The sequence below is a fragment of the Balaenoptera physalus genome (assembly GCF_965194825.1).
Source record: "Balaenoptera physalus genome assembly, chromosome: 19".
NCBI classification, from domain to species: Eukaryota; Metazoa; Chordata; class Mammalia; order Artiodactyla; family Balaenopteridae; genus Balaenoptera; species Balaenoptera physalus.
In genome coordinates, this window is record NC_138900.1 from 31,622,752 (window position 1) to 31,637,132 (window position 14,381).

General features: G+C 36.7%; 1 protein-coding gene across 3 annotated transcripts in view; it reads right to left on the reverse strand.

The window, feature by feature from the left end:
- The window catches only part of NETO2 (neuropilin and tolloid like 2), a 73,469-nt gene that overhangs the window by 13,408 nt on the left and 45,680 nt on the right, over positions 1 to 14,381 (reverse strand). The window lies entirely within an intron of this gene.

The window sequence follows — 14,381 nt, forward strand, 5'->3', positions numbered from 1 at the left end:
AAAAAGACCAGTAAGGAAATAAAGGACTTGAACAATACTATAAACCAATTGGACCTAACAGACATGTATAGAAAACCCCACCCAACAACAACAGAATATATTTTTCTCAAGTGTGCATCGAACATTCTCCAGGACAGACCATATGTTAGGCCAAAAAAAAATCTTAATTTTAAAAGATGGACATAATACAAAATATCTTTTCCAATCACAATGAAATGAAACTAGAAATCAATAACAGAAGGAAAACTGGAAAATTCACAAATATGTGGAAAATAAACTACACCCTCTTAACCAACCAATAGGTCAAAGAATATATCACAAGGGAAATTAGAAAACACCTTGAGACAAATGAAAATGAAAACACAACATACCAAAACTTACGGGAAGCAGTGAAAGCAGTGCTAAGAAGGAAATTTATAGCTATAAATGCCTACGTTAAAAAAAGAAGACAAAAAAGGGAGAAAGATCTCAAATCAATAACTTAAAGAACTTGAAAAAAAAGGGCAAACTAAACTAAAAGTTCCATGCCTTTGTCAGAAGCATTAAAATAATAAAGATTAGAGCAGAGATAAATAAAACAGAGGAAAAAAGAAACTACAGAAAATAAAAACCACCAAACTTGGTTCTTTGAAAAGATCAACAAAATAGGCAGATACAATGACTACGAAAAAGAGAAAAAGAGATTAAAAAGACTCAAATTACTAAAATCAGAAATGTAAGTTGGGACATTAGTGTACATTTTACACATATACAAAGGATTAGAAAAGAATACTAAGAACAATTTGTATACCAAAAAAAAGGCTAACCTAGATGAAACAGACAAATTCCTAGAAACACAAAAACTACCAAAACTGAACAAAAAGAAAAAAATCTCAATAGATCTCTAACTAGCAAGGAGACTGAATCAGTAATCAAAAACCTTTCAACAAAGAAAAGCCCTGGACCAGATGGCTTCTCTGGTGAATTCTAACAAACACATAAGAAAAATTAACACCAATCCTCAAACTCTTCCAAAAAGTTGAAGAGGAGAGATCACTTCTTACTCATTTATTGGCCAGCATTACTCTGATATCAAAGCCAGACAAAGATACTAGAAGAAAATAAAACTATAGACCAATATCCCTTATGAATACCAATGCAGAAATACTCAACAAAATACTGGCACTGAATTCAGCAACATTTTAATATGATAACCAACTGGGACATAAAGATGGTTCAACATACAAAAATCAATCAATGTAATACACCGCAATAACAGAATGAAGGGGAAAAATCCACATGATCATCTCAAGTGAAACAGAAAAAGCATTTGACAAAACTGAACACCATTTCATGATAAAAACACTCAATAAAGTAGGAATAGAAGAACACTTCTTCAACATGATAAAGGCTATATATGAAAACCCTACAGCTAGTATCATACTCAATGGTGAAAGGTTGAAAGCTTTCTCCCTAAGATTAGGAACAAGACAAAAATGTCCACTTTCACTTCTATTCAATATAGTGTACTAGAAGTGCTAGCCAGAACAATTAGGCAAGAAAAGGAAATAAAAAGCATCCAAATTGGAAGGGAAATGATGAAGTTATCTCCATTTGCAGATGATATGATCTTACAAGTAGAAAACCCTAAAAGACCACACACACACACACACACACACACACACACACAGATTCAGAGCACATAAACTAATTTAGCAAAGTTGTAGGATACAAAATCAATAAAAATTAGTTACATCTCTACACACTAACACGGAACAAATGGAACATTTACAACACATTGAAAAGAAGAAAATTCTTAGGAATAAATCTAACCAGGGAGATATAAGATGTACAATGAAAAGTACAAAATGTTGCTAAAAGAAATTAAAGAAGACAAATAAATGGGAAGACATCCTGGGTTCATGGATTGAAGACTTAACATTGTTAAGATGACAGTACTACTCAAAGCAATCCACAGATTTATTGTGATTCCCATCAAAATTCCAAAAGTATTTTTTGCAGAATAGAAAAACTTATTCTAAGATTCATGGAATCTCAAGGGACCCTGAATAGTCAAAACAATCTTGAAAAAGGAGAACAAAGTTGGAAGACTCTTCCTAATTTCAAAACTTACTACAAAGCTACAGTAATCAAAACAGGTGGTATTGGCATTAGAATAGACAAATAGACCAATGGAATAGAGTAAAGAGCCCCTCAAATAAACCCTCACATATATACAGTCAATTGATTTTTGACAAGGATAACAAGACTATTAAAAGAGGAAAGAACAGTCTTTTCAAGAAATGGTCCTGGGAAAACTGTATATTCACATGCAAAAGAATGAAGCTGGGCCCTTATCTTATACCATATTAAAAAATTAACATGAAATGGATCAAAGTCCTAAATGTAAGAGTGAAAACTATAAAGCTTTTAAAAGAAAACAGAGAAAAGGAGTGATGTCAGCAAGATGATGGTGCCAAGTGCTACCTTTGTCTCTCCCTTTCAGTCTACAACCAGTAAAACATCCATAACTCAACTCTGCCCAACAGACCAGGATGCTGGAGAATTGCAGACATCTGTATATCTAAAGGTGGGTGGACTGGAACACAAATAGAAGGCAGCACTCAGGGAACAGCAGAGTCACTGCCTGTGATCTCTGCCACTTTGCTTCTATGGCTGAGCCTGCAACCCCAGAGAACCTGGTAGCAGCAGGGGAGGTGGCCATACAACACCAGCTTCCTGGCTGCAGTGGCACCTGCAGCCACAGGGAACCAACGTTACTGGAACCTGCAACCCCAGCTACCCTCTTCCCCTCCCCCTACTCCCATGGTAGCAGAGCCTGCAACTCAGTAGACCCTGGACGTGGTGGAGGTGCCTGCAATCCCAGTGCCCCAGGTGGCAATGCCAACAGCAGCAAGGCACCAACAACCCTGGAGGCACAAGCGATGACAATAAAGAAGATGACAACGAACAAACTGCCGATCCTCAAATGTTATATAACCAGAGGCAGCTCCAATAAGAGAAACCAAAAACTCGTGCTATAGTGCCACCTACTGGAAAACTAAAGAAAGGCCTCAAATTACTAACCTGTTGAATCCTTAGAATCAAGTGGTGGTGGGGGGCGGGGTCCAGTGGGTAAGGCTCCGTGCTCTCAATGTAGGAGGCCCGGGTTTGATCCCTGGTCAGGGAGCTGGATCCTGCATGCACGCTGCAACTTGGAGTCCGCATGCCTCAACTAAGAAGTCCACAAGAAAGCCTGCATGCTGCAACTAAAAGATCCCGCACGCAGCAACGAGGGTCCTGCATGCTGCAACTAAGACCCGGTGCAGCCTAAATAAATAAATATTATGCAGGGGACACGGGTTCGAGCCCTGGTCTGGGAAGATCCCACATGCCGCGGAGCAACTAAGCCCGTGCACCACAACTACTGAGCCTGTGCATCTGGAGCCTGTGCCCCGCAACGAGAGGCCGTGACAGTGAAAGTCCCGCGCACCGCGATGAAGAGTGGCCCCCGCTTGCCGCAACTAGAGAAAGCCCTCACACAGAAACAAAGACCCAACACAGCCAAAATAAATAATAAATAAATAATTTAAAAAAAAAAAGAATCAAGTTGGGGGGAAAAAAGCTTTGCTACTTCAAATGTTTGATCAGAGGAACAACTCATCAAGCACAATGAGGAACCACGGCAACACCGTATCACAAAAAGAAAATGAAAGTCCTCCAGAAACCAAACTTAAAGTATCAAAATAATGTGATCTGACAGAGGATCCAAATTAGCCGTCACAAAGAAACTCAACCAGCTACAAGAAAACTCAGAAAGGCAGCTCAATGTACTCAGGAATAAACTTAATGAACAGAGGTAATACTGTATCAAAGTGACTGAAACTCTAAAAAAAACCAAACAGAAATTCTGGAGCCGAAGAACTTAATAAATCAGATGAAGAAAGCACTGGAAAGAGAGCAGACCATATGGAAGCTCAAAGATAGAAATCTAGAAATGAAACAGGTAGAAAAGGAGAGAATTAAGACCAAAAAATGAGGAAATTCTATGAGAACTATCTAACTCTATTAGGAAGGGCAACGTTAAGATAATGGGTATCCCAGAAGGAGAAGAGAGGGAGAAGGGGTCAGAGAGTTTATTTAAAGAAATAATAGCTGAGAACTTCCCAAACCTGGGGAAGGAACTGTACATACAAGTCCATGAAGCTAGAAGAACATCTAATTACCTCAATACAGAAAGATCTTCTCCAAGACACATTATATTAAAACTGTTGAAACTCAGTGACAAAGAAAGAATTTTAAAGGCATCCAAGGAGAAAAAAAGATGGTAACCTACAAAGGAACCCCCATTAAGCAAGCTATCAGCAGATTTCTCAGTAGAAACTCTACAGGCCAGGAGGGTGTTATGACCCACTCAAAATATTGAAAGACAAAAACTGTCAGTCAAGAATACTCTTTCCAGGGCTTCCCTGGTGGCAAAGTGGTTGAGAATCTGCCTGCCGATGCAGGGGACACGGGTTCGAGCCCTGGTCTGGGAAGATCCCACATGCCACGGAGCAGCTGGGCCCGTGAGCCACAATTACTGAGCCTGTGCGTCTGGAGCCTGTGCTCCGCAACACGAGAGGCCGTGATAGTGAGAGGCCCACGCACTGCAATGAAGAGTGGCCCCCGCTTGCCACAACTAGAGAAAGCCCTCGCACAGAAACGAAGACCCGACACAGCCATAAATAAATAAATAAATAAATAAATTAATTAATTAATTAACTAATTAATTAAAAAAAAAAAGAATACTCTTTCCAACAAAATTATCATTCAGATATGAAGGAGAAATATAGGCTTTTCCCCAGACAAACAAAACCTAAGGGAGTTGATCAACACTAGACCTGCTTTACAAAAATGTTGGAAGGAGCTCTTCTACCTGAAATGAAAAGGCAAAAGTATACAAAACTTTGAGTAAGGTGATAGATAGACAGAATCAGAAAATTGCAACTCTATATCAGAATAGGTTGTTAAACACTTGATCATAGCATAAGGTTTAAAGGAAAAAAAAATGTAAAAAAAACTATAGCTACTTCAATTTGGTAACAAACTCACAACATAAAAAGGAATAATTGGGACATCTAAAACACAAAAGGGGAGAAGGAAAAGGTCAGGACTCATATAGACAAATGAAAACAAGATGTTATCAACAGAAAAAAAGAGTATTTTAACTATGAGATGTTTTATACAAACCTTATGGGAACAACAAAACATAAAAACAGAGGAAACTGAGAAAACATACTAGGAAATCACCAAACTAAAATGGCAGACAGAAACACAAGGAAAAAACCACAATGGAGATATAGACCAACCAGAAAACACAACATAAAATGGCAGTACTATGTCCTCATTTATCAATAATCACCCTAAATGTAAATGGACTGAATTCACCAATCAAAAGGCACAGAGTGGCTGGACGAATTAAAAAGCAAGACCCATCTATATGCTGCCTCCAGAAGACTCACTCAGCTTTAAAGACAAACATAGGCTCAAAGTGAAGGGATAGAAGATGATACTCCAAGCAAATGACAGCCATGGAAATCAGGTGTAGCCATACTCATATCAGATAAAACAGACTTCAAACCAAAAAAGGTAACAAGAGACAAAGATGGACATTATATAATGATAAAGGGGACAATTCATCAAGAAGATGTAAGTTATTCATATATATGCTAACATAGGAGCACCAAATTATATAAAGCAATTATTAACAGACCTAAAGGGAGAAATTGACAGCAACACCAAAATAGGGGATTTTAACACCCCACATACATCAAAGGATAGATCATCCAGACAAAAAGTCAACAAGGAAAAGTACACTTAAATGAAAAGTTAGACCAGAAGGACTTGATAGATTTGTACAAAACATTCTATCCAAATGCATTCTTCTCAAGTGCACATGAAATATTCTCAAGGATAGACCATATGTTGGGACACAAACAAATCTCAGCAAATTTAAGAATGAAATCATATCAAGTATCTTTTCTGAGCACAACACTATGAAATCAGATATCAACTACAAGAAGAAAGTGGAAAAATCACAAATTTGTGAAGACTAAACAAATGCTAATGAACAAGAGTTAGATCAGCAAAAAAATCAAAGGAAAAATTTAAAAATACCTGAAGATAAACGAAAATGAAAATATGACATACCAAATCTATAGGGATGCAGCAAAAGCAATACTAAGAGGGAAGGTTATAGTGATACAGGCCTACCCTGAGAAACATGAAAAATCTCAAATAAATCCAAACTTACATCTAAAGGAACCAGAAAAAGAAGAATGACCGAAGCCCAAAGTCAGTAGAAGGAAAGAACTAATGAAGATCAAAGCAGAAATAAGTGAAACAGAGACCAAAAAGACAATAGAAAAGATCATTGAAACTAAGAGCTTGTCCTTTGAAAAGATAAAATTGACAAACTGTTTGCTAGACCACGAAAAAAAGAGAGAAGGCTCTGATAAAAGGAGAAATAACAAGGATACCACAGAAATATAAAGGATTATAAGATAATATTAGGAATAGCTGTATGACAACAAATTGGACAACCTAGAAGAAATGGACAAATTCTTAGAATATCCAACCTTACAAGACTGAACCATAAAGAAATAGAAAATTTTAATAGACTCATCTCTAGTGAAGTTGTTGAAACAGTAAACAAAAATTCCCCCCAAAACAGAAGTCCAGGACCAGACGGCTTTACAATGTGAATTCTACCAATCATTCAAAGATTTAATACCTTTCTCTCAATCTCTTCTAACAAATTAAAGAAGAGGGAATACTTCCTACTCATTCTACTAGGTCAGCATTATCCTGATATCAAAACCAGGCAAGGACACCACAAAAAAATTATAGGTTCATCTCTGATGAACACAGATGCAAAAATACTCAATAAAATATTAGCAAACCATACATTAAAAGGATCATATACCATGATCAAGTGGGATTTACCCTAGGGATGCAAGGGTGGTTCAACATCCATAAATTAGTCAATGTGATACACCTCATGAACAAACTGAAGGATAAAAACCATATGATTATCTCAATAGATGAAGAAGCATCTGACAAGATTTAATACCCATTTATGACAAAAAACTCTCAATAAAATAGGTATAGAAGGAATGTACCAAAAACATAATAAAGGCCATATATGACAAATGCACATCTAACATCATACTCAACGATGAAAACCTAAAGCTATTCCTCTAATATCAGGAAAAAGGCAAGGATGCCCAATCTCGCTACTCTTATTCAACATAGTATTGGAAGTCTTAGCCAGAGCAATTAGTCAAGAAAAAGAAATAAAAGGTATCCGTATTGGAAAGGAAGAGGTAAAACTGTAACTATTTGTGGATAACATGATTTTATATATAGAATACTCTAAAAAATTCACCAGGGACTTCCCTGGTGGCACAGTGGTTAAGAATCCACCTGCCAATGCAGGGGACATGGGTTCGAGCCCTGGTCTGGGAAGATCCCACATGCCATGGAGCAACTAAGCCTGTGCACCACAACTACTGAGCCTGCACTCTAGAGCCCACGAGCCACAACTACTGAACCCACGCACCACAACTACTGAAACCTGCGTGCCCTAGAGCCCAGGCACTGCAACTACTGAGGCCCGTGCACTCTAGAGCCCATAAGTCACAACTACTGAGCCCGTGCGCCACAACTACTGAAGCCCGCATGCCCTAGAGCCCGCATGCCACAACTACTGAAGCCCGCACTCTCTAGGGCCCATGTGCCACAACTACTGAGCTCGCATGCTGCAACTACTGAAGCCTGCGTGCCTAGAGTCCATGCTCTGCAACAAGGGAAGCAACCGCAATAAGTCCACGCACCTCAACAAAGAGTAGTCCCCGCTCGCCGCAACTAGAGAAAGCCCGCATACAGCAACGAAGACCCAATGCAGCCAAATAAATAAATAAAAATAAATAAATAAAATTCAGGGACTTCCCTGGTGGCACAGGGGTTAAGACTCTGCGCTCCCAAGCATGGGGCCTGGGTTCGATCCCTGGTCAGGGAACTAGATCCCACATGCATGCTGCAACTAAGGAGCTGGCAAGCCACGACTAAGACCCAGTGCAACCAAATAAATAAATAAATATTTTTTTAAAAATTCACCAAAAACCTTTTGGAATTAATAAATGAATATAGTAAAGTTGCAGGGTATAAAATTAATATTCAACAATCTGGTGCATTTCTATACACTAATAACCAACTAACAGAAAGAGCAGTTAAGAAAAGAATCCCATTTACAATCACAACAAAAAGAATATAATACTTAAGCGTAAACTTAACTAAGGAGGTGTAAGACCTCTACACTGAAAACCATAAGACCTGTTGAAAGAAACTGAAGACACAAATTAATGGAAATATATTCTGTGCTCATGGACTGGAAGAATTAATATTGTTAAAATGTCCATATTACATAAAGCAAACTACAGATTCAATGTAATCCCTATCAAATGTCCCAAGGACATTTTCACAGAAACAGAACAAAAAATTCTAAAATTTATATGGAAACATAGAAGACCCCAAATAGTCAAAGCTATGCTGAGAAAAAAGAACAAAGCTGGAGGTATCACACTCCCTGATTTCAAATTATATTACAAAGCTATAGTATTCAAAATAGCATGTTATTTGTAGAAAACAGACAGAGATTAATGGAACAGAACTGAGAGCCCAGAAATAAACCCACACATATATGAACAAGTAATTTACAACAAAGAAGCAAAGAACACACAATGGAGAAAGAATAGTCTCTTAAATAAATGGCACTGGGAAAACTGGACAGCTACATGCAAAAGAATGAAACTAGACCACTAACTCACACCACACACACAAATCATCTCCAATTGGATTAAATACTTGAATGTAAGACCTGAAACCATAAAACTCCTTGACGAAAATAAGCAGTACACTCTTTGATCTTGGTCTTAGCAACGTTTTTCTGGATATGTCTCCTCAGGCAAGGGAAATAAAAGCAAAAATATAAAGTGAGACTAAATCAAACTAAAAAGCTTTTGTACAGGAGAGAAAACCATTAACAACATGAAAATACAACCTACTGAATAGAAGATATTTGCAAATCATATATCCAAGAAGGGGTTAATATCCAAAATAATAGAAATAACTCATACAACTCAACAACAAAAAACAAACAACTGGATTTAAAAAATGGGCAGAGGTATTAAACAGACATTTTCCCCAAGAAGATATACAAATGGCCAACAGGCACATGAAAAAATGCTCAACATTACTAATTATTAGGGAAATGCAAATCAAAACAACAATGAGATATCACCTCACACCAATCAGAATGGCTATTATCAAAAAGGCAAGAGATAATAAATGTTAGAGAGGATGTGAAGAAAAGGGAACCCTCATACAGTGTTGAAAAAATGTAAATTGTTACAGCCATTATGGAAAATAGTACGGAGATTTGTCAAAAAATTAAGAACCAGAACTACCATATGATCCAGCTATCCCACTTCTGGGTATTTATCCAAAGAATAAGACTAATTTGAAAAGATTTATGCACCTGTGTTCATCAAGTCATTATTTACAATAGCCAAGATATGGAAAGAACAAAAGCCCTACTGATGGATGAATGGATAAAGAAGATGTGGCATATATATATATATATATATATATGTATATATTCAATTGAATACTACTCAACCATAAGAAAAGATGAAATCTTACCATTTGCAACAACATGGATAGAACTTGAGGGTATTACGCTAAGTGAAATAAGTCAGATGAAGAAAGACAAATACCATATGATTTCACTCATATGTGGATTATAAACAAAGAAACAAACAAACAAACAAAGAACAGATCAAACCAAACCAAACCAAAACCACAGATACAGAGAACAGAGTAGTAGTTATGGGGGGTGGGGAGGGCAAATGGGTAAAGGGGGTCAACTGTATGGTGACAGATGGAAACTAAACTTTGGTGGTGAGCATGCTGTAGGGTATACAGAAATCAAAATATAACACTGTACACATGAAACACGTTATAAATCAATAAAAAAACTTGTTACCAAATTAAAAAACATAGAGGAAAAGCTTTGTAACGTTGTCTTTGGCAATGATTTCTGGATTATGACACCCAAAGCACAGACAAAAAAAAGAAAAAATAGACAAATTGAACTACATCAAACTTTTGTATCTCAAAGTACACAATCAAGACAGTGAAAAGATAATGCAAAGAATGTGAAAAAATACTTGCTAATCATATATCTGATGAGATTAATATTTAGAATACATGAAGAACTTCTACAACTTAACAAAAAACCAACAACCAAGTCAAAAACTGAGTAAAGCACTAAATACAGGCATACCACACTTCCAGACCACCACAATAAAGCAAATATTGCAATAAAGCGAGTTATATAAAGTTTTTGGTTTCCCACTGCATATAAAAGTTATTTTTACACTATGCTGTATTATATTAAGTATGTAATAGCATTATGTCTAAGAAAACAATGTACATACCTTAATCAGAAATATTTTATTGCTAAAAAATGCTAACCACCATCTGAGCCTTTAGCAAGTCATAATCTTTTTGCAACAGTAACATCAAAGATCACTGATCACAGATCACCATAATAAACATAATAATGAAAAAGTTTGTAATGTTATGAGAATTACTAAAATGTTAACACAGAAACATGAAGTGAGAAAATGTTGTTGAAAAAATGGCGTTGATAGACTTGCTCAACGCAGGGTAGCCACAAACCTTCAACGTGTAGAAAATGCAGTATCTGTGAAGTGCAATTAAGTGAAGTGCAAAATGAGGTATGCCTTTAGACATTTCACCAAAGAAGGTATACAAATGGCCAAGAAGCGTGAAAAGATGCTCAACATCACTCATCATTAGGGAAATACAAATTGGAATCACAATGAAAAAAAAAAATCACACTTTATAGCCATTAGGATGGCTATTAACAAAAAAACAAAAAATAAGAAGTTTTGGTGAGGATGGGGACCAACCCTGCTGCATTGCTGGAGGGAATGTAAAATGGCACAGCTGTGAAAACAGTTGGTGGTCCTTAAAAATTTAAACATAGAATATCCATATGATCTAGCAATTCTACTTCTAGGCATAGTATATACTGCAAAGAACTGAAAGCAGAGACCCAAAGAGATAACTGTATACTAACGTTCATAGCAGCTTTATTCATAATAGCCTAAAAGTAGAAACAACTCAATTGTTCATCAACAGATGAAAGGATAAATAAAAATGTGGTATTATACGCATATGGAATATTATTCAGCCTTAAAAAGGATTGAAATTCTTAGAAACGTTATGCTAAGTAAAATAAGTCAGATACAAAAGGACAAATATTCCATTTATATGAGGTACCTAGAATAGGGAAATTCATGGAGATAGAAAGCAGAATAGAGGTTACCTGGGGTTGGGGGAATAGGGGCATGGGAATTATTATTTAATGGGTATGGAGTTTCAATTTGGGATGTTACATAAGTTCCAGAAATGGATAGTGGTGATGGTTGTACGATGCTGTGAATGTACTTAGTGCCACTGAATTGTACACTTAAAAATGGCTGAGGGTGCATTTTATCATAACGGAAGGGTATTTGGCAAACTATGAAAGATTTACATCCTTTTACATCAGTAATCCCACTTCTAGGAATCTATCCAGAGGATATACCTCCAAGAATATGAAAATACATGTGCATAACATTATTCATTGTTAACAGTATGCTTGTAATTGCAAAATACTGTAAATAACCCATATGCCCATAAACTGAATGACTGAATAAAGTATGTACACACAATGTACTACTGGGTTGGCAAAAAGGTTCATTTTTTTCTGTAAGATGGCTCTAGTAGCACTTAGTTGTCTTTAACTTCATTTGAAACAATTTTGTTAGACTGTGACAGCTGTCATATCAGTGTGCATTTAAAAAAAGACTTAACAAAATTGGTGAATTTTTGTGTAGCCATTTTAATATTGAAGATGAAAGAAAAAAAGCAACATTTTTGGCATATTATGCTTTATTATTTCAAGAAAGGTAAAAACGCAACTGAAATGCAAAAAAAGATTTGTGCCAGTGTATGGAGAAGGTGCTGTGACTGATCGAACATGTCAAAAGCAGTGAAGTTTTGTGCTGGAGATTTCTCGCTGGACGATGCGCCACAGTCGGTAGACCAGTTGCAGTGATCAAATTGAGAGATTAATTGAGAACAATCAATGTTATACAATGCGGGAGATAGCCAACATACTCAAAATATTCCAAATCAAGCACTGAAAATCATTTGCACCAGCCTGGTTATGTTAATCGCTTTGACATTTGGGTTCCACATAAGCTAAGCGAAAAAAACCTTCTTGACTGTATTTCCGCATGTGATTCTGTACTTGAACGTAATGATAACGTTCCGTTTTTAAAACAAATTGTGATGAGCGATGAAAAGTGGATACTGTACAATAATGTGGAACAGAAGAGACTGTGGGGCAAGCGAAATGAACCACTACCAACCACAGCAAAGGCTGGTCTTCATCCAAAGAAGGTGATGTTGGGTATACAGTAGGATTGGAAGGGAGTCCTCTATTATGAGCTCCTTCCAGAAAACCAAACGATTAATTCCAACAAGTACTGCTCCCAATTAGACCAAATGAAAGCGGCACTCGACGAAAAGCATCCAGAATTAGTCAACAGAAAATGCATAATCTTCCATCAGGATAACGCCAAGACTGCGTGTTTCTTTGATGACCAGGCAAAAACTGTTACAGCCTGGCTGGGAAGTTCTGATTCATCCACCGCATTCATCAGACATTGCACCTTCGGATTTCCATTTATTTAGGTCTTTACAAAATTCTCTGAATAGAAAAACTTTCAATTCCCTGGAAGACTGTAAAAGGCACCAGGAACAGTTCTTTGCTCAAAAAGATAAAAAATTTTGGGAAGATGGAATTATGAAGTTGCCTGAAAAATGGCAGAAGGTAGTGGAACAAAAGGATGAATATGTTGTTCAATAAAGCTCTTGGTGAAAATGAAAAATGTGTCTTTTATTTTTACTTAAAAAGCAAAGGCACTTTTTGGCCAACCCAATAACTATGGAGTTGTAAATAATAAAGATGATCTCTATGAACTGATATGGAGTGATTTCCAGCATATACTGTTAAGTGAAAGAAGCAAAGTGCAAAGAGTATAATATGCTTCTCCTCATGTAAGAAAAAAGAAGCTATGAGAAAATACACATGTATCAGCTTTTTTGTGTAAAAAGAAATGCATGATGGATACACCAGGGACTAATGTGATTAGTTACCAGCAGAGAGTTGGTAGGAATGGAGTGCAGAGAATTGGGGGGTGGGACTGGCACAGGAGAGGTGAGAAAGGAACAATATTTGAGTGTATCTTTTTGTAGAGCTCTCTTTGAATAATGGCAATATTCTAGGTACTCCGAAAATAAAAACAATTTAAAGTAACCATGATGAGGGCGGGGGGACACAAAACAAAATATAAACAGTCACAACAGTCACAAATGAACCTAAGTGTACTACAGATGAACCACACGGAAAGGAGAGAGGAAGACAACTAATGTAAGTAAATGAAACACCATATTTTGACAGCATGGCTCAAGATAAAAAGAACTGCACACAAATAGTGAACTCTGTTAGGAAATTTCTAACAGGGATATGGGTTAGCAATCCTAAAATTACTTTATGTGTATCCTAGGATTGAACAAATAAATATACCATGGATAATTAGAGCCAGATTTCTCACTAGAAGAGAAGGAAAGGGCTTTTTGGAAACATGGTTGGTTCTAAGGCTCGGGCAAGGAAAACACAAGTTGAGCCTGGTTCAGCCTGCGGAACAGAAAGTAAGGAAGTGATTAAAAAAAATAATGGGCTTATCCAAAGAGTACAGGAGGCAACCTGAAGGAGCTCCCAATGGCCAAAGCTGGGACTCTGAGCAATAAAGTAACTTTTATTACAGAGTAACATATATATATATTATATATAAAATAATAGAGTAAAATAAATGTTCATGAGCTCATACTGACACAAATAACTGAATAAATCAATGAAGGAAAAAGAACAGCTCTTTTTCACAGAATTATAATTAAGTGTAGAAGGAATGATGGAAACAGAAAACCACCATTAGGTAAATAGTGCAGCAATAACTATTACGGGCAGAAGTCATTAACAGATGCTAAAATTAGTGAGCAAAAGGATATTTGCATACTCTCAAAGAAACTTATTAATTAGAAAGGAAAAATTATTGTTTATAGCAGAGAAATGTGGCAGACAGTACCTTAAGGAAGTGATCCAAGTTAGTGTAAGGCAAAGCACATTATGTACCCTACCTCACTGGTATGATGTACTGAGA